At 37.4% G+C, this 26,235-nt stretch overlaps 1 protein-coding gene across 7 annotated transcripts in view; it reads right to left on the bottom strand.

Moving 5' to 3' along the window:
* ATSPO11-1 (Spo11/DNA topoisomerase VI, subunit A protein) overlaps positions 1-26,235 on the bottom strand; it is a 314,730-nt gene that overhangs the window by 181,330 nt on the left and 107,165 nt on the right. The gene's annotated exons all lie outside the window — the stretch shown is intronic.

Genomic DNA, 26,235 nt, shown 5'->3' with positions numbered 1-26,235 from the left:
CCTAATGCCCCCTACATGTGCGTGTGTCTACATCCCTAATTTCACTTGTACCTCATTAAAAAATCAAATAAATAATTTTTTTAAACAAAGACAATTATTTTGTGAAAAAACTTACAAAATGAATCGTCATACAATATTTTATTGCAGCAGATACTTTATTGGCATTCAGTTAAGGATTTCAGAGTGTTGTGCAGCTTTCTATTGTTGAAGATTGTCCAGCAGGCATTTATTTCATTCATTTATTAAATATAATTTTTTATTAACTAATTTTCACAAGAATGGTATAAAAACAAAAACAAACTCTGCTGTAAGAGAAAACTATTTATAGGAAATTGTAGTTTTTTGGAAAGCATGTTTTCGGAGATTTTAGAATAGAAATATACTCTAGAGGCCAGATGTCCATAGTGAAAAGGAGATGAACAAAATCAGTAATAGTTAAAATCTTAGTTATCAATTTGTGAAATGAATCCGATTCAGGTACACGAACCGGATCCATGGATTTGGGATTTTTTTTTTTTTTTTCCAATAATGATCCGTGGAGGATTCATGTGTGTGTGTGTGTGTGTGTGTGTGTATTTATATATATACTAAAAACTAAGAGAAATCATTTCATAGTATGAATCTAGTATACTTGATAATTGATCTGTTTTCATGATTATAAAGAAAATCAGAACATTCACATTCATGATTTTATGTTTTTGTGCCTTGTATTGCCACGGATTCGTGTTGGATCCTTAGGATTCATGCTTGGATCCTTGAGGATCTAGGCAGGATCCTTGATTCTGCCTGTGATCCGTCAGGATCCTTGGGCCGCAGATCATGACGGATCCACAGGCAGAATCACGGACCCTACCCGGATCCATGTGCGGATCCGGACCTAGCTCGGACCTGAATCCGGATCTAAGGTCTGATTCGCGAATTCGATAACTAGGGTTAAAATATATTAATGTCCTTGTATAGACAAAAATTGGTCAACCCGGCTCTAGAGCACATTAGGATACAATAGAAATTTCTGGAAAGAGAAAATTTTAACATCTGATCACAAATCCAATACCAATAGAAAAGTGGGAAGGGAGGAAGGAGAAGTTCCGCAAAGAACATAAGCTAGTCAAATAGCCAACTCAAAGGAACAAGATACATAAAAGATAGATAGGTATCATCCATCGCTGATCACTAATAAAGGACAGATAAAAGATCTAACAGTGTTCATTGGGGAATGTCTAAGACTAGGTAGGGAATTTGGGAGATTCCATGGGCAAACAAGGGACTCGCTCTACAATCGCAGACGAACATCCAAGGCCAATATAACTCTATAGTAATGAAGTCACTTGCACTGTGCATTTGTCCCTATGGTTCTAGAGTGTTCTATGTTGAGGAGAAGGAGCCAAGTTGTGCTACTACAAGGAAGCTAAACCACATTAGCAAGCGGGAACATGATAGAGCATTTGCATAAAAGTGATAGGTTGTCAGAACCATTATTCACAAATCTATCCACATTTATGTGGGAAGTAGCATTATTCAAAGGTTGTTTGGAGTCATCACAATCCTAGATGGCTCTATCATATTTGGAGACACCTTGCAAGGATATATGGAAAAAGTAATGGCCTCCTATAGAAACGGTCCTAGTAAAGGTTGGTTTGTATATCTAAAGAAAGTAAAGAGAGGATTTCCTATGTCCCAATAAGATAAATGGTATCTCCACTATATCTCATAGTAAATAGGGCATCTAAAATTAAAATGCACCTCAATCTCCACCTCCTAGAGGGAGCAAAGATGGCAAGTGCAATCTGAATGATGAAAAATATTTGCAAGACTAAGAGAGATTGTTAGTAGCAATGAAATCAATCAACTAAACTATTAAACAAAGACCCTACAGAACAACAGAATATAAGCATCATAATCACAAACTAAAAATACTAAATATCAAAGTGCTTATGTTGCTTCTCTGCACTCTTGTTGAGGTAGCACTCAATGTTGATTTGGGCAACACCTGGACTAAAGATATTCGAGAAATATGATGCTTGATGATTGCAATAAACTACAAATGAAACCTGCATAAATTAACTGCAATACAAAATTAAGGATCCTTCACATGTGAGAAGGGAGTTTCATTTGGATTTTCAGAGTTCACTGAACTATCAAGATCAATTCAGGAAAATCAAGATGAACGAATGAGATAATTAGAGACTAGACAGTTTTGGGTAACTTTCCAAAAGAAGAGATTTGTTTCCATTTCAAACTCAAAAAGCAAAATGTAATTTGGAAAACAAAGGAGAGGATAGGATTTAAAGATATTTCTTATTTTCGAAGATTGATATTTCCAAAAATGCAAATTTGGAAAAGGAAATGATTTTGGATTTTTGGATTTTGAAAGGATTTAAATTTTCAAAAAATTGTTTTCCTCGATTTATGAGGGATTTTTTAATTTTAAGAATTTAATTATCTTATAACTTCCATTTTCTGATTTTTGAAGCTTTAGATTCAATTTAAGTTCAATTATGAGATTGATGAAATTAATGTGAAAATAGAACGAAATCATATAGAAATTGGATAAATGAAATTAGTTTGAAATTTGAGTGAAATTAAATTAATTTAATTAGAAAGAATAATTAGATAATTTAAGAGATTACAAATAAAATTTTCAACTATAGGATTATGGAAATTGAACTTAATTAACCAACAAAGGTCAATTAATTAAGGTTGATTAATTAAATAGCATTGATTATTAGATTAATATTAAGAGGGTGATTAAATGATGAAACGTTTGGGTTTATAGAACAAATGCAGTAATTAATTAAAGAATTAAAGAATTAATTAATAGAACAGTTAGTAATTAATGTGAACTCACAAGAGTGTCCAATTTTGGTTGTCTACACAATCTTTTCAAAAAAATATGATGATCAATATCAATTCATAACTAGTGGGTACACATAGTTGATCAAGGGGAACCTCAAGTTGTGTGCCAATGTTATTTAAGATAAAGAGGCTGACATAAGATACCATACTCCACATCGAAGAAATGATCTTTATAAACAGCAACATTTGAGTTTCATACCATAACAAGGAAGATGCAAGAGACAAATAGAGTTTCACTTGTTGTAATTACCTTCCGAGAAAATGAAGGAGCTAGCAAGGCCATTGTTACTACAATTAAGGTTAGTTTTCCCCTACATTGGCTTTTCGATGATAAAAACGAAAGTTTTTGATGCAGGAGCATCCAGAGGTATAAGGGCAATCCTGTGTCACCCAAAAAAATATACTTAGACTTAGTTTCTATTTCATGTGTTTTCATTTCTGGATACCCATTTGGGTCAAATAAAGGTTCCAACTCTCACAGTTCCACTATCAGTGTTCGTGTAAATCCCGAAAAAAAAGGAGTATGTAATTGGACCATCATTTTGGTAAACTAGAAGGTGTGAATTGGCAAGATGAATGTAACTGTGATTTAGAGCATTCCAGAAAAAGAATCAGGTCAAAAGGCCCCACGGTTTGAAAGTTATTCTATTTTTCGGGTTTTGGAGACCTCCTAAGAATGCTTCAAAGTCAGGTTAGGGGCATTAAATGACCTCGAAAAGGGCCGAAAAATGGTTCGCTTGTCCATAGGGCTATAGAGCGCTTCGAGAGCTTTCCGGAAATGTAAACGGTTCGTCAATCGGAGCTACGGTTCAAAAGTTATGCCTCCCGGAAGTTCGGTTACCGTTTCTAGATTCCTCTAGATTTGCGTCGACTTCTAACGCAGCTTCTGGAACCTTCTATTTGGTCGGTGGATGCCTGCTAGCACTTTCTAGAATGTACTCCTAGTTCTTAACCCTCTGGGGTCTATTTAAGGAGATTCTTCGCATTGTAAAAGGCAGTTCGGAGTGGAGTTTGAGAGGAGGTACTGAAAGGAGAAATTATCTCCACATTTATGCTATTATAAGCCCTTAGGGCATATTTTGAAGTTTATTTTCTCTGTACTGAATGTACTAGCTTATTTTTCAATTAATACAATTTCCCTTTTCTGATGTGTCCATTCTGTTCTTGGGTTGTGTCCCCATCAAGTGGTATCAGAGCAGGTTTTCCTGAGTGTGTAGACAAAGCGCCGACTGTGAGGCAGTTTGCACCAGGACTGTGTGGTTGTGGGTTCGAGTTAGAAGATGCCTCCACGAAGAGAGCGTGGTGGAAGGGCCAGAGCTATTAATCCTGAGGAGGTTAGAGCCGTCCAAAGGCAGGTACAAGCATTGCACGAGGAGCTCCGTAGAGGAGCAAATGTTGCCGCAGGTGACGAGAGTGACGATGACAATGAAGAAGAAGAAATGAGACCAGAAGGAGAATTTCACGGGGAAGTTCTGAATCATGCAGAGGAAAGGCTTTTTAGGGCCATTACTAAGTTTGGGAAAAGACCTACAATTGAAGTGAGTGTATTTTCAGAAAATCTGAAACCAGACGAGTTGATCGATTGGATCAATGAACTGGAAGAATACTTTTAGTATGAGGATATCAAGGACCCAGATAGGGTTAAGTTTGCAAAGGCCAAACTGAAAGGCCATACCAAAATCTGGTGGCCAAAGGTTCAATTGGAAAGAAACAGAAGAGGAAAGGAGAAGATCACAAGATGGGATCGCATGGTGGACAAATTGAAGAAGCAGTTCATTCCTGTGGACTACGAGCTTGATTTGTTTAAGAAGATGCATGGGTTAAAGCAAGCAGGAAGATCAGTCCAAGAATATACAGAGGAATTTTACGGACTCTTGATTAGAGCGGGGCATGCAGAAGCAAATAAGGAGAAGGTTGCTCGTTATATCAGTGGGTTGCGACCTAGCATCCAGGAGGAATTAAGTCTGGTAAGAATGACCAGCATTGAAGACGCATACCAGTTTGCCCTACGAGTTGAAGAGAAGCTGAATAAGAGGTTTGAAGGAAGACAAAGAGGACGCGGTCAAGGAGGAAGGGGAAGCGGTAGATCATCTAGAGGCCGCAATGAAACCCAAAAGAAAAATGAAGATGTGGGTACTAGCAGGAACCAGAGGAATGAGGGTTTCAACCGCTCCCATGATCAAGACTTTGGAAATCAGAAAGGAAGAGGTAGAGGACGTGGACAAGGAAGAGGAGCCTTCCGTGGTACTTGTTTCAATTGCAATGAAGAAGGTCATCGTGCCTTTGAATGCCCTCAACGACAAGGAAGGACAGATAGGAGAGCTGAGGGCCAAGCTAGGGTTGCTCATGTGGATGAGGATGCACAATCATCACATTAAGAGGATGCAGAAAGAGGAGAGACCTTGGTAAATGAAAAAGTCCTACTAAGTGGTGAGATTGAACCAGGACAACGGAGGAGTTTGTTCCGTACCAGATGCAAGTGTGAGGATAAATGTTGTGACGTGATCATTGATGGTGGTAGCACTGATAACTTGGTATCAGAAGAGATGGTCTCTAAGCTGAAGCTCAAGAGGGAGAAACATCCCCAGCCCTATCGGATTGCTTGGGTAAAAGATGATCATAAGGTCCTGGTAAGTGAACAATGTTTAGTGAAATTCAAAATTGGGAGTTACCATGATGAAGTTCTCTGTGATGTTATTCCGATGGATGTTGGCCATCTATTGTTGGGTAGACCATGGCAGTTTGATAGACATGCAGTACATGATGGGCATGCAAACACATACTCTCTGACAAAGGATGGAGTTCGCCACAAATTGGAGCCCATGAAAAAGGAAGGCGAAAAGGTATGTAGAAGTGCTAGGATTTGTCTTGTTGATAGAAGGATGTTTTTAGATGGCATGAAACATCAGCATATGTGCTATGCTTTGATTCCTAGGAAAGATAAAGAAGGTAGTAGTGAAATACCACTTGAAGTTTCAGATTTACTAGGTGAATTTGGAGATATTATCTCTAATAATGTTCCAGATGGATTGCCACCAGTAAGGCAAATCAGTCATCAGATAGATCTGATTCCAGGAGCTAGTTTGCCTAACAAGGCTACTCACAGCATGACTCCTACTGAAACAGAGGAGCTAAATAGACAGGTTCAGGAGTTGTTGAGGACGGACTTGATTCGGGAGAGCCTAAGTCCATGTGCAGTACCTGCAGTACTCGCACCAAAGAAGGATGGAGAGTGGAGGATGTGTACAGATTCTCGAGCTATAAATAGGATAACCATCAAGTACCGGTTTCCTTTGCCAAGGATGGATGATCTTATGGACTGCTTAAGTGGAGCTTAGTACTTCACAAAGATAGATCTGAAGAGTGGTTATCACCAGATACGGATTCGAGAAGGAGATGAGCGGAAAACAACCTTCAATACCAAGGAGGGTCTTTATGAGTGGTTAGTCATGCCCTTTGGATTGACGAACGCCCCAAGCACCTTCATGCGGCTCATGAATGAGGTACTTAAGAAGTTCTTGGAAAAATTTGTTATTGTTTATTTGGATGATATTTTAATTTTCAGCAAGACTTTGGAAGAACATTTATTGCATATTCGTAGTGTCCTTGAAAGGCTAAGGGAAGAGAAACTGTTAATTAATCTGAAGAAGTGTATCTTTGCAAAAAGGGAGTTAGTCTATTTGGGGTTTGTTATATCACCCGAAGGTCTCAAAATGGATCCAGAGAAGGTAAAAGCCATCTTGGAATGGCCTACTCCAAGGTCTGCTACTGAGGTAAGATCATTTCATGGTCTGGTTAGTTTTTACAAGAAGTTTATTAAGAATTTCAGTAGCATATGTGCACCCCTAACTGATACAATAAGAGGGGATAGAAAAGAGTTCAAATGGACTGCAGCAGCTGCGAGAAGTTTTGAATTGCTGAAGAAGAAGGTGACAGAACAGTCTGTATTGGCACTTCCAGATTTTAGAAAGGTTTTCCAGGTGGATTGTGATGCCAGTGGCAGCGCTATTGGGGCTGTATTAAGCCAAGAAGTTAAGCCTATTGCATATTTTAGTGAAAAATTGAATGATGCAAAGAAGAAGTATTCTGTTTATAATCAAGAGTTCTATGCAATAGTTCAGGCCTTAAAGAAATGGAGGCATTATTTATTGCCAAAAGAATTTGTTTTGTATACTGATCATCAGGCATTACAGTACCTAAATAGCCAAGGTAAATTGAATCAGAGGCATATGAAGTGGGTAGAGTTCTTGCAGAGCTATACATTTGTGTTGAAGCATAGAAGTGGAAAATCTAACAGGGTTGCAGATGCACTAAGTAGGAGACAGTTGTTACTTACAGTAATGTAGTAGTTGGGTTTGATGAACTCAAGAAATTGTACCCCAAGGATCCTAATTTTGCTGAAGCATGGAAAGCTTGTAAAGAACCTGTTGCTGTAGATAGAACCAAGTGGTTAGGCTATTTGATTCAGGATGGCATGTTGTTCAAAGGTAGTCAATTGTGCATTCCAAGGAGTTCCATGAGAGAAAATCTGATTAAGGAGAAACACAGTGGAGGGATGGCAGGACATTTTGGTCGAGATAAGACCATTGCCATTCTTAGAGAACATTATTTTTTGTCTCAAATTTCATAGGATGTGAAGAAGTTTGTACAGAGTTGTCAGGTTTGTCAAGTTGCCAAGGGGTTTAGTCACAATACTGGCCTATATCAGCCATTGCCTGTTCCATCAAGGCCATGGGAGGACATAAGTATGGATTTTGTTCTTGGATTACCAAGGACACAAAGGGGTAATGACACAGTATTTGTGGTGGTTGATGGGTTCTCCAAAATGGCACATTTCATTCCATGCCACAAAACTCATGATGCTGTCCATATTGCAGACTTGTTTTTCAAAGAGGTGGTAAGACTACATTGTCTTTCAAGGAGTATAGTTTCTGACAGAGATACTAAATTTGTGGGGTATTTCTAGAGGACATTGTGGAAAAAGTTGAGAACAGACTTGAAAATCAGTTCCACGCATCACCCACAAACTGACGGCCAAACAGAAGTGGTAAACAGAAGTCTGGGCAATTTGCTGAGATGTTTAGTTGGGGATAAGCCCAAGGGATGGGATTTGATTCTACTACAAGCAGAGTTTGCTTACAATAACTCTATAAATAGGAGTACTGGAAAATCACCATTCCAAATTGTATATGGGAATAGCCCAAGGACTGCACCAGAATTGAGGAAGATAGAGCAAGGGGAGAGGACAAGTGCTAAAGCGGAAGAATTTGCTAAACATATCAAGCGTCTACATGAGGAGGTTCAGGCACACATTACCAAGATGAATCGAGAGTATAAAGCTAGGGCTGATCAAAGGAGAAGACATAAGGAATTCCAAGTAGGGGATCTAGTCATGGTGCACTTACGAAAATAAAGATTTCCAGCCGGTACTTACAACAAGCTGAAAATGAAGAAATTTGGCCCCTGCAAAAATTTGAAGAAACATGACTCAGGAAATGCATATGAAGTGGAGCTACCAGATGTTATTCACATTTCTCCCATTTTCAACATTGCAGATTTAACAAAGTATCATGATGATGGTGCAGACGAGGAGCTAGTGTTAGAGCCATGTCCAATTCCTGCTTCTAAGAAGGAGGAGATAGAAGACATTCTAGATCATCATGTGGGTAGGAGTACCAGAAACAGGTAGTATGAAGAGTATTTGGTCAAATGGAAAGGACGACCGATCGAGGACTCACCTTGGATTTCAGCAGCTGAGGTTTCCCATTTGGGATTTCCTCTACCATTCATAAAGTGACAGGGTCACTTTTCAATCTACCCTGGGTGTCTGATGCAGGAGCATCCAGAGGTAAGGGCAATCCTGTGTCACCCAAAAAAATATACTTAGACTTAGTTTCTATTTCATGTGTTTTCATTTTTGGATACCCATTTGGGTCAAATAAAGGTTCCAACTCTCACAGTTCCACTATCAGTGTTCATGTAAATCCCGAAAAAATAGGAGTATGTAATTGGGCCATCATTTTGGTAAACTAGAAGGTGTGAATTGGCAAGATGAATGCAACTGTGATTTAGAGCATTCTAGAAAAAGAATCAGGTCAAAAGGCCCCACGGTTTGAAAGTTATTGCAATTTTTCAGGTTTTGGAGACCTCCTAAGAATGCTTCAAACTCAGGTTAGGGGCATTAAATGACCTCGAAAAGGGCCGAAAAATGGGGGACGAGAGAAGCTTGTCTATAAGGCTATAAAGCGCTTCGAGAGCTTTCCGGAAATGTAAACGGTTCGTCAATCGGAGCTACGGTTCAAAAGTTATGCCTCCCGGAAGTTCGGTTACCGTTTCTAGATTTTTCTAGATTTGCGTCGACTTCTAACGCAGCTTCTGGAACCTTCTATTTGGTCGGTGGATGCCTACTAGCACTTTCTAGAATGTACTCCTAGTCCTTAACCCTCCGGGGTCTATTTAAGGAGATTCTTGGCATTGTAAAAGGCAGTTCGGAGTGGAGTTTGAGAGGAGGTACTGAAAGGAGAAATTATCTCCACATTTATGCTATTGTAAGCCCTTAGGGCATATTTTGAAGTTTATTTTCTCTGTACTGAATGTACTAGCTTATTTTTCAGTTAATACAATTTCCCTTTTCTGTTGTGTCCATTCCGTTCTTGGGTTGTGTCCCCATCAGTTTTCATGTAAGCTGTTGCAAGTTTAAATTTTGGTTTGATCACACAATTTTTGGTTTAATTTGTCTTACAGATCAATTTTAAAACTAAAGTGATTTGATTCTTTTGAGCTTATGACAAGTTTTGTACGAAATTCAGTAAGAGATAAAAATGGAATCCTTGAAAAAGTTGAGTGCAACAATGTAATGTCCCCATTGGTTGCCAGTATCAAAATTTAAGGGATTAGCCTAATATCGGATCCTCGTAGACTAATGAGGATGGTTATAAGGTCTTTTGAAGATTGATTCATTTCCAACATTCAGCAATTTATGGATTTGACCTTTGTTCAATGTCATTTGGACTCCATTTGCCATACTTACTATGTCTAGTAAGTCAGGGGTAATAGAGATGGACCCTTTCTTTTTTTTTAAAGTGTATTTGGTCACATGGGGAATTACAAGGAGAGATTCCTATTTTAGATGGGACGAGAATTAGACAAGTATTTCAAGAAATATTAAAGTTCAAGTGACTTAAGTGATTTATTTAAATATTTTAGTGTTATAAAGTTATAAAGTTACTTAAGTGACTAAAAGACGAAATAGTCTTTTATCCCACATTGTTAAATTGTTAGAGCCTCTCCTAATTTCAAAGTTATAAAGGAAAGCATTTGCATTGGACTTATTACAACGAATATATGATATTACTAAAAATCCTAAATGGTTGCTTAAATGTGAATTTGTTCTTCTTAAGGACGAAACCCCTTGGGAAGTCGGAAGTTGGATGTAGCCCTAGTCTTCTTTGTGAGACTTGAAATGTTTCCACTATAAAATAAATCATTTATCCAACTATTGTTTATGGGCCAATTGATTTGATATATCTCAAACCCATTTATGTTTTTGTTCCGTAGTTTTGTCACCGTCGACTCTCTTTGTACACCCTCGGAAAGTTTCCCGACGGGTATTTAACCATGGCTTGTTACTAGTGTTTAGGTATGCAATTTGGATTATTTTCTCTGTACTGCGAATTCTTATTGGGATTCTCGATTCGTCATTTCGGCAGTGAAAAATCTTCCCTCTTTGGTCATCTTTGTTTCGGTGGGAATCAACCCTCACCCTACTCCATCGCCTGTAATACTTCACTCAGATCTGGCACATCAGAGCATCATCATATTGTGAATATTCATTGTGTTGGTTTGATCTACTCTTTCTCCTGTGTATTTCCATTTGTTGTTTATCTGTATTAAATCTCGCTATTTGTTCACACTATTTGCTAGTCTACAAAAACTCTCTGTGCATCACCCTATGAACTCCGACCATTCACCTCTAGTCACTACCATATATTGTATGGCCTCCCATTCTCACCCTTCAATTCATTGCTCTACACCATACAGTCTTCCCTCTTCACCGTACAGTCACCTTACTTCCACTCATCTCCATATGGTCCCCCTCCAATTACAATTGTACGGTCCTTTGTACCTCTTCTCTGTACAATTTGTCCACCATACGAACTTGATTGGTCCACCGTACGACCCTCACAACTCCCATACTGCCTCTTCTGTACCACTCCTGCCACCGTACAACCACTTAATACACTCTCTGCCACCATACGGATCCAACTTTGTGACCTATGAACAAAGAAATTGCTCCAGTCGGATTGTACGGCTATTACATTTCTAGGTCGGAACATTACAATGGTATCAAAGCCATTTGATCCTGCCAGACTGTGGACAATGAATGAGAATTTATAGTTAGAAGAGGAGGACACATTCCATTGATAGAATAGTTGTCGAACCAGAACCGACAGCTGCCGAACTCGTGGCACTATTGACAGTTTTTGCCAAGAATCAGGCACAAATCACTAATACTCAGCAACTCATGGAAGAGACATTGAAGAAATCGGCAGAGAATAAAATATCCGAAGAACAAAATGGTCACAGCACGGACTTGGTGTCAGGTAAATCAAACCCTCATCAACACACTCTCAACCTTCCATGTTGTCTTTTCCCCTATGGACGGAGGCACCACACAAAAGGAAACAACCAACCTTTGAAGAATTGCAAAAACAACTAAGAGAAGATTGGAAGAATATGAATTTTGAGGAAGATGTACCCTACAAAAACTATGCAGATCTGAGAATGAGATATTCAGGAGGCAAAAATAGGGGATATTTTAACGATGATCTCAAGAGGAAGTTAAGTAATGTAAATTTGTCCCTATTTGATGGATCCGGATCCAAATCTGTACAAATGTGGGTAATCAACGCTGATACTTACTTCCAAAATAATCCCATGCCAGAAGAAGCAATAAAATTTGTGGCATTACACTTGGAGGGAGTTGTGCATGAATGGTGGCATCACGGCAGCATCACACTGGGGCATGCTCAAATAAATACTTATGCGAAATTTACTGACAGATTGATAGATAGATTTGATGGTAAAGATCCAAAACTCAACTTCCAAGAATTGGCATAGCTGAGACAAATTGGATCAGTCGATCAATACATTGCGGAATTTCAAAAACTCTCTGTTTTGGTCACAAATATTTCTGAAAGAAGGCGGGTAGTGCTCTTCATGGACGAACTGACAGAACCACTAAAAGGTTGGGTAAAGGGGTTTAATCCTACCATCCTATTGGAGGCCATTAAGAAGGCACGGAGTATGGTATCATCCTCAATATCATCCTCTCGAAGTTACTCGCACCCCAAACCGCCGGCGTTTCTAAGGGACAAAGATAATAAACCTCTACCCAGTAAGCCGTCATTGGACGAAGCTACCAGACAAGTACTCTGAAGGAAGAAATTATGTTTTAACTGCAAGGGACCTTGGGAACCTGGTCACAGATGCCTCGAAAAAGGAAAAATACACTACATTGAGGTCATGTCCGATGATGAGGACAAACAAGAAGAAACACTTGCCAAAGACAACCAACATCACGAAGACACCAACACGGTTAGTCTGAACCGTACGAAAAGGATTGCAGCGTTGGTACGATGCGGAGGGACTATCGCTCTGGCCGGTAGCCCAAGGTGCACAATCTTTCATGTACAGGGAACCCTTTAAGGACAAAGGGTTATGGTGATGCGTGACAGCGAATACACTCTAAACTCCATAAACTCAAGTGAAGTGAAGAGGTCTACCTACGGAGACGCACGTATTATTTTAGGTAAGGTTGCTAGAGGGACTCTTTTTCCCTACACACACCTTGTTCCTCATCTAAGTATCACAATGGCGAATCACACGGTGACCGAGAATTTCTTCATAGTGGACATTGATGACATGGAGGTTATTTTGGGCATACAGTGGATGGAGACACTTGATGAATACACTCAGAGCTTCAAACGGATGGATTTCACTTTTATTGTCGATGGAAAGAAGGTTGTTTTCCGCGGAATGGAAAATGTCGCTCCTACACCATACGGTCTTCCCTCTTCACTGTACGGCCACCTTACTTCCACTCACCACTATACGGTCCCCCTCCAATTGCAGTTGTATGGTCCTTTGTGCCTCTTCTCTGTACAATTTGTCCACCATACACACACTGTACGGCCCTTACAACTCCCATACTGACTCTTCTGTACCGCTCCTGCTTATAACTTCCACCATACAGCTACTTAATACACCCTCTGCCACTATACGGATCCAACTCTGTGACCTACAAACAAAGAAATTGCTCCAGTCGGATTGTACAGCTATCATTTTTCTAGGTCGGAACATTACAAGACTTACATCAGATTGGAAGATTACTAGACAGTAAAAGTGTTTGGAGACAATCTAGCATATACAAGTCAGTACTGGATATTTTTATGTTCAGACAGCAGGTAGGGTAGGCCGACTTTCCTTTGCCAAGTAAGGAGAGATAACGTAGGTTTTAAAAGTAAAGACTTCAGTTTGAACGTATTGGGATAATCAGGTCAATCATAGCAAGTCAACACATAGCAGGGTTGTGCTTGACGACAGGCAGCAAGTTTTTATATTCCATATTTGAGTAAGGATAGATCATCACTGCATCAAAACTAGCTCTTCAGTTCATATCCAAACGCAAGTCACTCAGTATCGAGCAAACAACAGATTAACGGGTTGAGAGAATCACAACCAGCATTCACTTCATTCACCAATAGTCTCACGTGGTCGTAACCACCTACACAACAGTAGCAGGCAGATCAATAGAAACAGCTAGACTCGGGAGAGACCAAGGGTGATCACGGGAGGAGACTTCCAAGTGGGCTAATAGGGTTTCTCCAATGGTAGCAGCATAAGGACATCATCAACCAATGGCATAGTATACAACTCCAGGAATACAGTATTCACATCACCTAATAGTGGTATCATCTATTGTTGCAAATCAAACAATAGTATTCTTTAAACCATGAGTTTCATATTTATTAGTGACTTGTAAGAGTTTGATAGTATGTAATGATCTGATTGGAATTCAGACAGTGGATTAGATTTGTTTTGATTGATTTTCTTAACTGGGCTGGTTCTCTCATGTATTTCGATATGCCAAATAAATGAACCCTTGCAAATATTGGAATAGTTGTGTTGATTTGTCGACTGTTAATCATAATGCAAATCTGGAAATAATGCTACAGCGACCTCTCAATTAACAGCAGGTCATAATTTGCCAACTGTTTGACAAAATTCCTTGGTTGAGTCTTGACCATTTTATTATAAATTAAGGGAGAATATTACAAACAATAACTACACTTGGAAGGTCAATACAAGGCATCACAAAAAATTCACTAGGTTAACCTAACACTTAAAGGATTTGACAATGAAACAAAGAATATGTTCCAAGAAAAATCTTCTACAAAGAATTTAGTAGAACCCCTTGCCAAAATATTTAAATTAGTTTGGAAGATAAAATAAAATAAAATAAAATTTTATAGAAGAACCAAATGAAGATAAAAACAAAAATAAGAGTTCATTTAAACGAGGGAAAAAATTAGATATTAAATGTTTCCATTTTCAAATTATTGCAAGACTTCTCAATGTATAGATTACACAAGTTGAAGCATATTTTAGTGTGCAAAAATAAAGTGGAATATAAAGAATTAGCGTCTGCATACCTTATAATGGAGGATCATGCTCTTATACAATGGGCAATCTATGTTGCTACTTGTGAACATAGGAATAAGCATAACATACGGTAAGGAATTAAAGATGTCAACATGTTGAGTGGATATTGTGCAACTAATAGTTTTGTCAAAATCCAGTCACAAAATAGGTAGACCAGCCACAATGGGTGAGACAAAAGTCTCTCCTACATTAAAGGAAAGGCTCCCCCTTCTCACCATTCGTTGGATCCACTCAAGGTAAGCAAGAAGTTGAGAGATTTGTGAAAGATGTTACCAATATTCTTTCCTCTTAACTTTCAAGAAAGAATCCACTTACCCACAGAACAAAGTCTCTCCTAGATTAAAGGAAAGGCTCCCACTACTCAACGTTATTCGATCAACTCAAGGTAAGTAAGAAGTTGAAAGATTTGTGAGGGATGTTACCAATATTTTTTCCTCTTAATTTTCAACAAAGAATCCACTTACCCGCGGAACGAATAATGGGCAAGATGAAATCTCTAACTAAATTTCTATCTAGTAGCTGGAAACGGTGATACCGATAAATGAACACTAACTCAAAGGCTAGCTGAAAGCGTACTAGTTTGGCTCTAGGTCTTGTTTTAATCTATTTTATAATAAAAGCCTCTACCATTGGGGTACAAAGACTACCAGAAGTAGGAGAATTCTAACTATTTTTCATAAATTTGAGATGGTAATACAAGCTACAATCAAAGCTTCTAGTCTATGGGTCACCACAATCACTCTCATTCAAAACTTCGGCTCTGATTGCTTCTTAACTCACTATGCTCTTATTATTGAACACATAATAATAACATGAATCAAAGACAATAGGCGCAAATTACAGTCAACGCTTCTAATTTGCTCTATCACAATTGCTTCCAGTCAAAGCTTTGAATCCAATTGCTTCTTTTTATTCACTTTTCTCCCAATTCATACTACAAAATCAAAGTTATGCTTGCACAAGTGTAGCAGAGCTTTCTTGCATACAACAGAAGATGATTTTTACAATGAGAAGGAACTCCTTTATATAGGAAAAGGAGTTGAGAAAAAGAAGGAAAAAGTCGGAGCACTCAACGAACTTTGACCCAGTCTAACTAACAAGAGAAATTATTGGATTACATGTCATAAATTGTCATGTAATACATCCTCTCCAATCTACAAACTTGAAAACTAAAGAAGAAAGAAGATGGAAGAGAATTGAAACAATCTTAGGGATTGTTCTGAAGGGCCTTGTACTTGTTGATGCTATCACAGATGATCACAGGATCGGGAGTTCATGTATTTCATGTTACTACATTCATCTTGATAATCATGGTGTCATGTCTTTTGACAACCTCTAACTCTTTTTGATGAATTATCTATTGTCATTTGCAAACTTGATGTAATTTGGCTTTTTCTCGTTTTAGTTGTCATGAATTTTTCTTTGTAGATTGGCACAATCTAGAGTCTCTGACACTTTGAAACTTTCTTGATGGTGTTCAGATGTAAACTCGAAACAACTTTCTATCAGCACCTTTAACTCGCTTTTTTTTGAAGCAAAGTGCTCAGCACATTCTCACACGAACTCATGTTCCAAAGCCGTCATTGGGAAAGTGGAGACCATATGAATAATTTCTTCTTGAAAATTAAAGCACATCTTCTTGACAGGATGTAAATGATAAAAGAAATGTGTTTTGACTTAAAAAGTCCATCAAGCAAAAAGTGGCGACTTTCTATAATTTCGCATATGTTTATATATATGCAAATGCCGCTTAAAAATGCGGTCAAGTCTAAAGTGGTGATTTCTAACCATTTTACATGTTCTCATGTGTTTGCCTTTAAAAAGTGTGTTTTGGTCTTCAACACTAAAGTGGCGATTTGCCTTGGCATTGCATATACTTTTTTTTAAAAACACATCTTTGCCCTCTCAAATTGTGCTTTTCTCTTGAAAGCCAAAAGTGGCAATTTATGTTTAAAACACGTGTTTTGAGGCATGTATTTGCTCTCCAAAACAGCGTTTGAAGGCAGAATTTCAGCAAATCCTTATGGTGGCATTTTCCTTAACTAATGCATGTGTTTGTGTTCTTAAAATGTGTTTTTACTTTTAGCCATTTTTGGTGAAGGTTTTGGCATCCTTTCCAAGTGTTGGTGCCGTCTAAGATTGCATCTATGTATAAGCACAATATTGACATGTGTTATTCAACTACAAAGACCCGTTATTATCAAATGAAAAGGCATTTTTGAAGGGCAGCGATTTCTAAGGAAAAGCATATGGCTCCCAATATGCATTTTGATCAAAACAGCCCCATCTAGGGCATTTCCTCCATCATTTTCAGCTTATTCTTGTGTGTTTTGCCATTGAATCTCTTCAAGAGGTTACCTAGGGCAAGCAAATCGATTCCAAGCTTCTTGTTTATCCATTTTACAAGCTCAATCTTGCCCTAGACGTCATTTTTATATGCCTTTGCATTTGAAATTGCGAGGGAAAAAGTTGTTTTACATTTTGGGCATTGCATTTCTCTAACTGTATCCACATGTCCAAATTCGAACCATGTAATGAGGATTTCGAAATCTATTTAAGTCTTGGTTTGGGCAACTCCAAAATTCGAACATCTCTTGGATTGTTTCAAATTTGCCCGAGGTTTGGACAAGGTTTTGTCTTTCTCATTTTTGGTGGAGTGGAGGTCATTTTTCTTGCTTATTTTCTATAAGGCATCTGTATATTTTAGTGTGAATGTTCATGCAAATCACTGACATTTCCATTTTCAGATTTGTAAGATTTTCATTCTTGAAGTTGTTCCTTCTATCTTCCATCATTCTCTCTAAGTTGCATATGCAAGATCTCATCTTACTGATATATGCAATCCAGCGTAAACTCCTGTTCTAAAAAGATAAGTTTTCACTTCCCTTACATGCAAATGCGAGTTCAAACCCCACTATTACGCATTTCATGTATCTCCATATGGCTGCACTATGAATGAAGTCTTTCCCACGTGCTTACTGGATAATATCTCACATTTTTAAGTTATTTAAATATGAGGTGTTCAATGTGTTATTCATTTATCTCCTTGTTCACTCAAATACAAGCTTGTTGGTCACAATATGCAATTCATCCTAAAAAAATTGTTTTAGGCAAATTTACTCACAATTTAACCATTATGAGTTTGACCCATTTGTTCATTATCCATCCCTATTCATTTCATTCATTTTTCAACTTATACCTTGTTCAAAATTCTACAAAATCTTGCTAGGGATCTTTCACATGCTAATGTTCTCATTTTATGGGATTTTCATGTAACAGTTTCATAGGTGTTCCATTTTGCAATGTCAAAAGTATCTACTCCAGCGAAGGGCAAAGACAAAAAGAAGATGAGATTCCAATATGATCAGTATCATAACGCCATCCCTTCATCACAAGTAACCTCATATTGTGATGAAGTACGAAATACTGATATTTCTCTTATGAACATTGAAGACTTTCTTGCAAGAGTTGAAGCTTCAGCTTCAGAGGAGATGGTGTGGATTAAACGGAATCATATTCATAATTTTTCTACCTTTCCCTTGGCGGCTCATGAACCAAAATTCATTCTTGCATGTGCAAGACATTTTGATGTTGCTTCACGGACCATCAAAGATCAAGACGACAATACTATCATTAGTCTTGATCCTGAGACTATTGATTGTATATTTCATGTTCCTCACACTCCAGTTGTTGCAAACATCACAAGACCGAAGGTTATGGGGCAATCGAATGAGGATACTTCATCTTGCACCAAGTTTGTGAATGATAACTCGTTAATTACTAAGAGACCAAATATTGTTAGATGGTCGGTCAAGGGAGTCCGCAAATGTGATTTTAAAGAGGAAATCAATGACCTCATCACATTTCTCAGCCGCTTGGCAGGGCTCAAGGATTCAAACACCTTCAAACCCTAGATGTACAAGTACATCTCACTCATAATATGGTAAAAAAAAACATGTTTTGGGCTGAATTGGTGAGTGATTCCATATGCGAACAATTGGTGAATGTTGTATCAATTGGTGTGTTTAACATAAATTCCTATATGGTATACATTGTTGCTGCTCTAGGTACCTTTTTTATCAACTAAACATGACAGGTCTATAGTTGATGTGTGGGAATATTATGAACAACTGCCTTTAAAACGAAGTCGGATACACTTCAAAAGAGTTCAGGATGCCTTCATTGAGCATTTTATGTGCTTATTTGATAAAGAGATCCCTAGCAAGCGTGTGTCTGATGAGGCATGAAACAAGGTTAATGAGTAGGGTTGCATATTTTTACAATTTCCCAACTTTTCATATTTGCAAGTTGGGTGTTTCAAAGGAGAATCATACACATTACCAAGGTATCCTACTGATAGAATTATATTGATGGAGTTGGCGAGACAGCTCATGGAAGTCCAGGCTTATCAATCTAGTTTACACCTGCCTAGAGTGGGAATTTCATGTCGAAACCCATTAAAGATTGGAGGATATTCAATTGACACTATTCCCAAGGCCCAGAATATGGAGTTTGAACTCTAGAGGATCGCGCTGAAAAAGCTTGCAGCTAGAAGTTGTTTTGATTGGAGGGGATTGAATGACAAGATGAGGAAGCAATTCTTGCACATACATCGTTTAGAAGATCTCTGGATCGATGTACGTATTGAGGTGGAAATACGGCATATGGATTATACCCGGTTAACTGCGAAGCAAATTGTAGATTTCCATTTGGCATCAATTCCCCCTAGTTTTGAAGATGACCAAATCTGGATCCTGAATATTTTCAACATGATGTGGAGAAGTTACCCATTCTTCCTCCTACATGGTCATACATAGAAAATACATCCATTTGGGATAGATTTCAGTCTATTCTCGTTAATACCAACATATGGATGAAGAGGAACGGTCTTAAATGCATAACGATAAAACCTGGCAAAGATTTTAATCCTACTGGTCCGATTGGTTCGAGATCAGAGATAAACGGTAAAGGAAAAGATGGTACATGCTCCTCTACATTTGAACCCTCTGTTCAAAGTTTTCCTAAGCTATCTATCAAAGGAGGAAAAGATTCAAGAGTTCTTGAAGTGAAAGAGATTTGATGTCAATGAATTCAAGTTGACTCAAGTGACGATGAAGAGAGGAAATCAAAGCAGTCATCACCTTTTATTTCACAGCCTCTAGAAGTTCTTGCTGCAACTTATTTTCCAGAGTCAACTCCACTTTCAGATGAATCTCATGATTCCCCTTTAGGCGTTGCAATGGGTGCATTCTCCATTAAGCATTCATCCTTTGAGGATTCTGTGACTATTACACCGGCTTTGCCCGTATCATTAGCCGCTCCTGAATTAGAGGCACAAGGAGATCAGTATGATTTTGAAAATGTATTTAATACATATTCTTTGTCTATTCCTTCTGTCACTGTCTAGTCTATAACATTGCTAGATGTAACTTCAGCTCAGTTTGAACAATTTATGACTGAGGTCACACATAGCACTCCTCCTGTGGCCATTCAGAGTGAGACACCAGCTATAGTTACTACTGTAATGCAAAGTGATCCTGAGTTGACTATGGTAACTACTGCTTCAGCTAGTGCATCTTCTTTCATTCCTCCTCCATGGTTGAGAGTTGTTACACAAAAAATAAATAAAGAAGAAATTCCTCTTGAAGAAGATGACAGACAAATAACCAAGCGAAGGGTTTCAAAGAACAAGAAAGCTAAAACAGTTTCTCAAGTGGTAGTTGATGATAACCATATCAAGTATGTTGAAGTAGCTGAACTACTTGTGGATAAATCTACTGATGATATGCAACTTGTTGATTACAAAATCACAAGGGTTGAACTTGGAAAGCAAACAAGGCTAAGTTATCAACAAGATGCACATGGAGCGGTAAACTTTCTTTGACAAAAGAATGATGAATTGTGGAAAAAGAAAGTGAAACTCAAAGAAGAGAATGCTCGTTTGGTGGGAATAATTGAAGAAATGAAGAGGTCTTTTCTTGCTAGTGAACCTGTTTCAATTGTAAGCACAGAGAGGGAGAAACAGAAGGCACATATCGTTGACAAGTGGGGCAGCAATATTGAAAAAGAGGGAATCCTAGTGATTTTCTAAGCGTACCGAGAGTTGAAGAAAGTGGATGAAATCTCTACTAAACTCAATGACATGTTGAAATTGCTTAATCATCAATTTGAGTAGATAGACGGTGATTTTGGTGCTTGGAACAGCATGATGGAATTCGATTTAGACTTCTTATGTGAGTATAATTTTATTACATCTGTCGAAATGTATCATGACTTCATGCATGTGATGGAAAACATGAAACAAGTTCTCCAAAAGCTCATTGAAGAGGTAAAGGCAGTGGTACTCATAATGTCAACTCAAGAAGATAAGATTAAAGGAGCTTTGAAAGAATTGTCATGTGAAGTTATTGATGAGGACAAAAAAGTAAGAAGTCAACAAGAAGTTCTCACAGAGTTTGCAGAAGCCATTACCCTACAACTTGAGTTTGATGACGTCAACATCCATGTGCTTGATACATTTGCAAATTGGAAGTTTTCATTGAAGAATTTGCATAATCAAGTGGAGGTTTCTAGCAAGGAAATATCTAGGGTAGCAAGCACACTCCGGAAAGTTATCATGATTTTACAACATATGTAATGTCCCCACTAGTGAGGACAATAATTCCGGCAAAACCAATGTTAGAATTTACACAATAATTAAATATATTTTACTATTCTACCCTCTATCCTATGGCCTTAAAGATGTCTCTAGATCGTGTTTCCTAACCCTTAGTTATTCAACTGTCTTTTCTAGAGTGCACCCCTTGAAGCTCACATATGCATATATTGGCACCGTCAGAACATTCTTACCATTATATTTCCTCCGACATGTTGGTCAGATGGAGATAAAATTTCTTGCATACCAATATTATAGAGGTCATATCCTTTTAGGTAGTGTTTAGCCAAATGCAATTTCACCCATCTCTAATACCAACACTATATGTCTATCTCTATTGTGTCAGCGAAATGGGTAGTTATACCCATCTCTGATACTAACACAAAATATTCATCTCTAATGTTAGCCAAGTAGGTAATGACACCCACCTTTGATACTAACACTAAGAGTGTATATTTCATCTCCTATGTGTCAGCCAAATAGAAATTTCAACCATCTCTGATACTGACACGAAGAGTCTAAGATTAGTCTACTAAAATCAGAAGAACCATTTTTAATCTTTCATAAAATATCAAATATATTTTTCATAAATATAAACTATAATTTTATTAGAAAAAGTTATTCATATATATATATATATATTCATTATTTATAATTGACATTATAATCACATTAATAAGAACTCTTCATATAAATGAATTTAAAATTAAAACATACCTCTTATACCCTTTTTGCTATTTAATTATACTTGGTTTTCCCTCAAGCTGAAATAGGGATTACTACCCATATACTCCCCTTTCCCTCTTGTGAATGGTGCCTGCTCTAAATTGAATTCCATTTATAATGCCTTACTAAGTTCATGGTTTTATTCCCTCCTTTTAATGTATCTTTCTTTTATGCATCTTTTATTACAACATTCACATATCCACCTTTCTAATTAAATCCATACATTCTCACGTCCTTGCTGATATATTTTTACAATGCTCATTAGGAAATATAATTATTATTTGAGGGTTGAAATGATCAAAGTCTTTACGAGTCTGTTTATAATTTTCTCTCTGTGATCCCATGTCCGAATGGTATTTTTGTTTTCTCTACACATATTTATATGGGAAGATATGAAGTATCGTGACACTTCAATGGGATTAATGTATTTATCTATTGTTAGGTAAAATGTCAAATATTATTATTTGTATTTTAATAAATACAATTTATTCAACTGTTTATTCCATGTAATTAATTATTGATTGGGATAACATTATCTTATGAATAATAATATTTGAATTTCATTAGCATCATTAGCGTCAATATTATTCATTTTATTATTTAATCATTACATCTTTAATCTTATTTGAGATTCATTGCAACATACTGGAGAACCAGATGCTGCAGTTGTGCGAAAGTCCCTATGAAAGTTTGGAGAATTGGTTGATTCCATGTGAAAACTCCAAATCATATTTTACATGCTTTAAAGTAGATTAGTGATACGAAGGCTACATGTAAAGAGCATCTTTGTTGTAAGTACAGGATAACATGTACCGGTGCAAGTAGCTCATGTAGTTAAGTTGCAATTGCATTAGGTATGCAACTTTGAATAAAGTCAAAATAATTAGGATAAGTATCGGTGGTTAAGGTTGTTCCACTTTTTCCTCCACCTTTCTCTCTTCATTTTTCCTATAAAAAGGAGAGAGTTCATTGTAAATAATCATCGTTTGCTATAGAGGAGAAGGCTGAGCTTGTGACTAGAAGACTTTGTATTTTTGTTGCAAATTTCTGAAGTGAATAAAGAAACAAGTTTTTCTCAAACTTTGTGTTCAGATATTTGGAATTGATCCTTGTTTCTTATGTTACATTGATTCATTCATTTTTGTTACTTCTCTCTTTGAAAGCATTTAAGAATTTTGGTGTTGTTTTTGAAAGACTTTGAGATTTCATTAACGAAATTGATGTAGTTAAATAGCGGCCGCAAGTGCTAAGAATTTCAGACTTTGAGCTTAACTTCTTAGTATATTATTCCTATTTGGATAGCTAAATGAAGACTTTGAGCTTTGTTAGTTGTTCGCTCTTTTATTTCAAGAAGGTTGTTCATAGGAGGCTTTGAGTTCTTGCTATCAATCACACAAGTCAAGATATAACTATTGTCTTAAGGTTGTTCTTACGTCAACACTTGAGCCATCGGTATTACCATAGTAATAGATTCATTTTGTTTAATAGCAAGTAGTAGATGGTACTATAAGATCATTTCTGAAAAAAAAAAAAAAATTTGATTCAATGAACCACCCTATTGTTAATTCCAGTTAGGTCTTTGTTGTAGCCACCTACGGTAAGAAGGGAGCCTCCCATATTGCTAAGAGGAGAGATTTATCTCACTACACCGTTGTCTAGAAATCCCATTTTGTAGGTTGTGGTCATAGTGGCTTACAAAATATTTAGCCAACACGTACCAAAGAAAGATGGTTCTTGGAAACAAAGTATGTATTGATTGTAGAGCACTTAACAAAATCGCCATTATGAAGTATTTTCGTCCAACAATTGATGATTTGTTAGACCAACTATGGCATTCCAAATATTTTACAAGGATGTGAAGCTCGAAATGAATCAAGTGTGGTCTCTAAACACCTCAACACATAGGTCTCTAAACACATAGGCACCTCAGCAAACAATATTTCAGAGTTTAGGGTGGCCTTGTCCTAAACTGGGAAGAGAGATAGGTGCAAAAAGGATTTGCATCGAAGGAGATTCCTTGATAACAATCAAAGCACTAAGGAAAAAAATATTCCTTCTTCATTAGAACTTGAGTAAATGGCTGGCTTGGATTAGGTGCTTGATTAGCAAATTACATGAATTTAAAATCAGCCACGTTTATAGAGAGGAAAACATGTTTACTAGTGAGTTAGCAAAAAAGAATCTAAGATAAAGTTATAGATCAGTAACCAAATAGATTTAGAATGAGGTGTCAAGGTTGAGTTGGAGGGATGAGTAGTACGTATGAGAGAATGTGGGTCATGCCTTAAAAAGCACATGCCTTAATGATATGAATGATTGCTCATACAGATTGATGGTGTTTCACATGCTATTCAGGTTGTATAGCAGGTTGGCAAATATTGCACTTATATCATGTACATCGCTAGTATTAGAAATGATAGCAATCATGAAAGGTATCTTCTTCACATATAAATTGATGACCTCATAACCAATACATGGTGAGATTTGACAATACATATTATTTAAATTAAGGCATGCCAAATATTTGAACATCTACAACAAGATTCGAGTTTGAGCCAATGATGGATTTGCATTTATATCAAACGCTCTGATTAGATGGCCATGAAACTCATTTGCATATTTAAAGAAGTTGTAGTAATTCTGACTTACAGTCATCTACACTCTGAAATTTGCTAATTTTCTCTTCTCTGCATTATGGACAGGCCTAATATATTGGAGTCCATGAAGACCATATGACATTCCTAGGGTAGGTCATTGACAAACATATGCGGTATGTTTTGGCCACAAGAAATTTCCTAGTTCTATAGGTTGTCTGAGAGGTGTTGGATAGGGAAATCATTCTGGCCTACCTCAGATATAGGGTGAATTCGAACTTGGCGACAATGTTTTTAGTTGTGATTGTTTATATGGGTTCTCGTAAAGAAAAGGCTGAGAAAGTTTGTCGAATGCTATTTTTCCATGCCTTCCAAGGAGAGATAGATGCATCCTTCGATAATATAGATGACAATTTTATGATCCCTTTGGCGAAGATATACTACATGTCTTTGAAGCAAGGGTGGGAAGTACGAAAATATCCCATTGTACAAACCCTAGAGCCAAGACTTCTACAAGAAGTTGGGAGGAGAGGAACATGAGCATAATCTTTTGTTACAGTTGGCCAAAAATCAACTTGTACAAGAAGAGGGATGGATGACAAGGTACATGAGATTGAAAGGGTTGTTTCCTAGCAATGTGAGGAATGAGGGGGAAGAGGATGAGATGGATATTCTAGATGAGAATTCAGACTACGGAAAGGAGAGTGATGATTTGTTAATGACCAAAGACATTTGGAGGACATAGCCAATAGTGAGGCGCATATTGAATGTTGCTTCGACTACCTGGGGATTGCAAGAGCAGAGGTCACTAGGTGCATGAGAGAGGAGACCAATGATAAGAACTCAGAGGAGGAAGATGATCCCAATGAAGGTGCTCGCGAGGCCTAGCCACCCTCTCTGACATTAAAGGGTCTACCATTTTGAAGATAAAGCTATGGAGCCTTAGTATATTATACTTGGTATAGTTACAAATATAGGGAAAAAATGAACTCTATATAAGTCACTTTTGTACAAAAAACGTTATAATACAGAATGACTTCTCAAAGCACTTTGTTTCTGGATCTATAATAACAGTTAGCTTTGGTATTGTATGGATGTAAATTGTGGGACTTGGCTAGATAGATTATCCAAGCATTTTGCAATCATGTTTGGAATTCTAATGTAAATCTTCCATGATATTAATACAATGGATGCTTTCCTAGCAGTTATGTAAAATACCGTTAATGTTCATTGAAAAAATGTTCACATTGCATTGGCTTTATTAAAGCTTCTTCCCTCAACCACCATTTAGGAGACCTACTGGCTCACACCATCACGGTGCTGAAGAATGTATTTTTTGTTCTTTTGGATGTTTTACAATTTTTAGGTTTTTGCAATATATATGATTTTTTTTGGATTTTCAAATATATAGAAAAGCTGAAATAAACATTTAAACCACACAACTACGAACAATGCCAATATAAATTTGCAAATTATCACATTCTATCCTCCTAAAATTGTGTTTAAAAATTAGGAACCTGGTTATAGTGGGTGTCCAAATGTGTAGCACCAGGTTGGTTATTCTTGAGGGTAAAGCAAGTTAGCATTCGAGGAATTTGCAGCAGGATGCCCTTGGAACAATGCGCAATCAGTAGTTCCCTAGCCGTTGTTGGAAGATGGCAATGTTGAGAATTTTTCGAC

This window comes from Cupressus sempervirens, chromosome 10 (assembly GCF_028749045.1).
Source record: "Cupressus sempervirens isolate cs-2001-9-10 chromosome 10, ASM2874904v1, whole genome shotgun sequence".
Lineage (NCBI taxonomy): Eukaryota > Viridiplantae > Streptophyta > Pinopsida > Cupressales > Cupressaceae > Cupressus > Cupressus sempervirens.
Note: the sequence above shows the minus strand (reverse complement) of the source record. Positions and strands in the feature narration are given on the sequence as shown.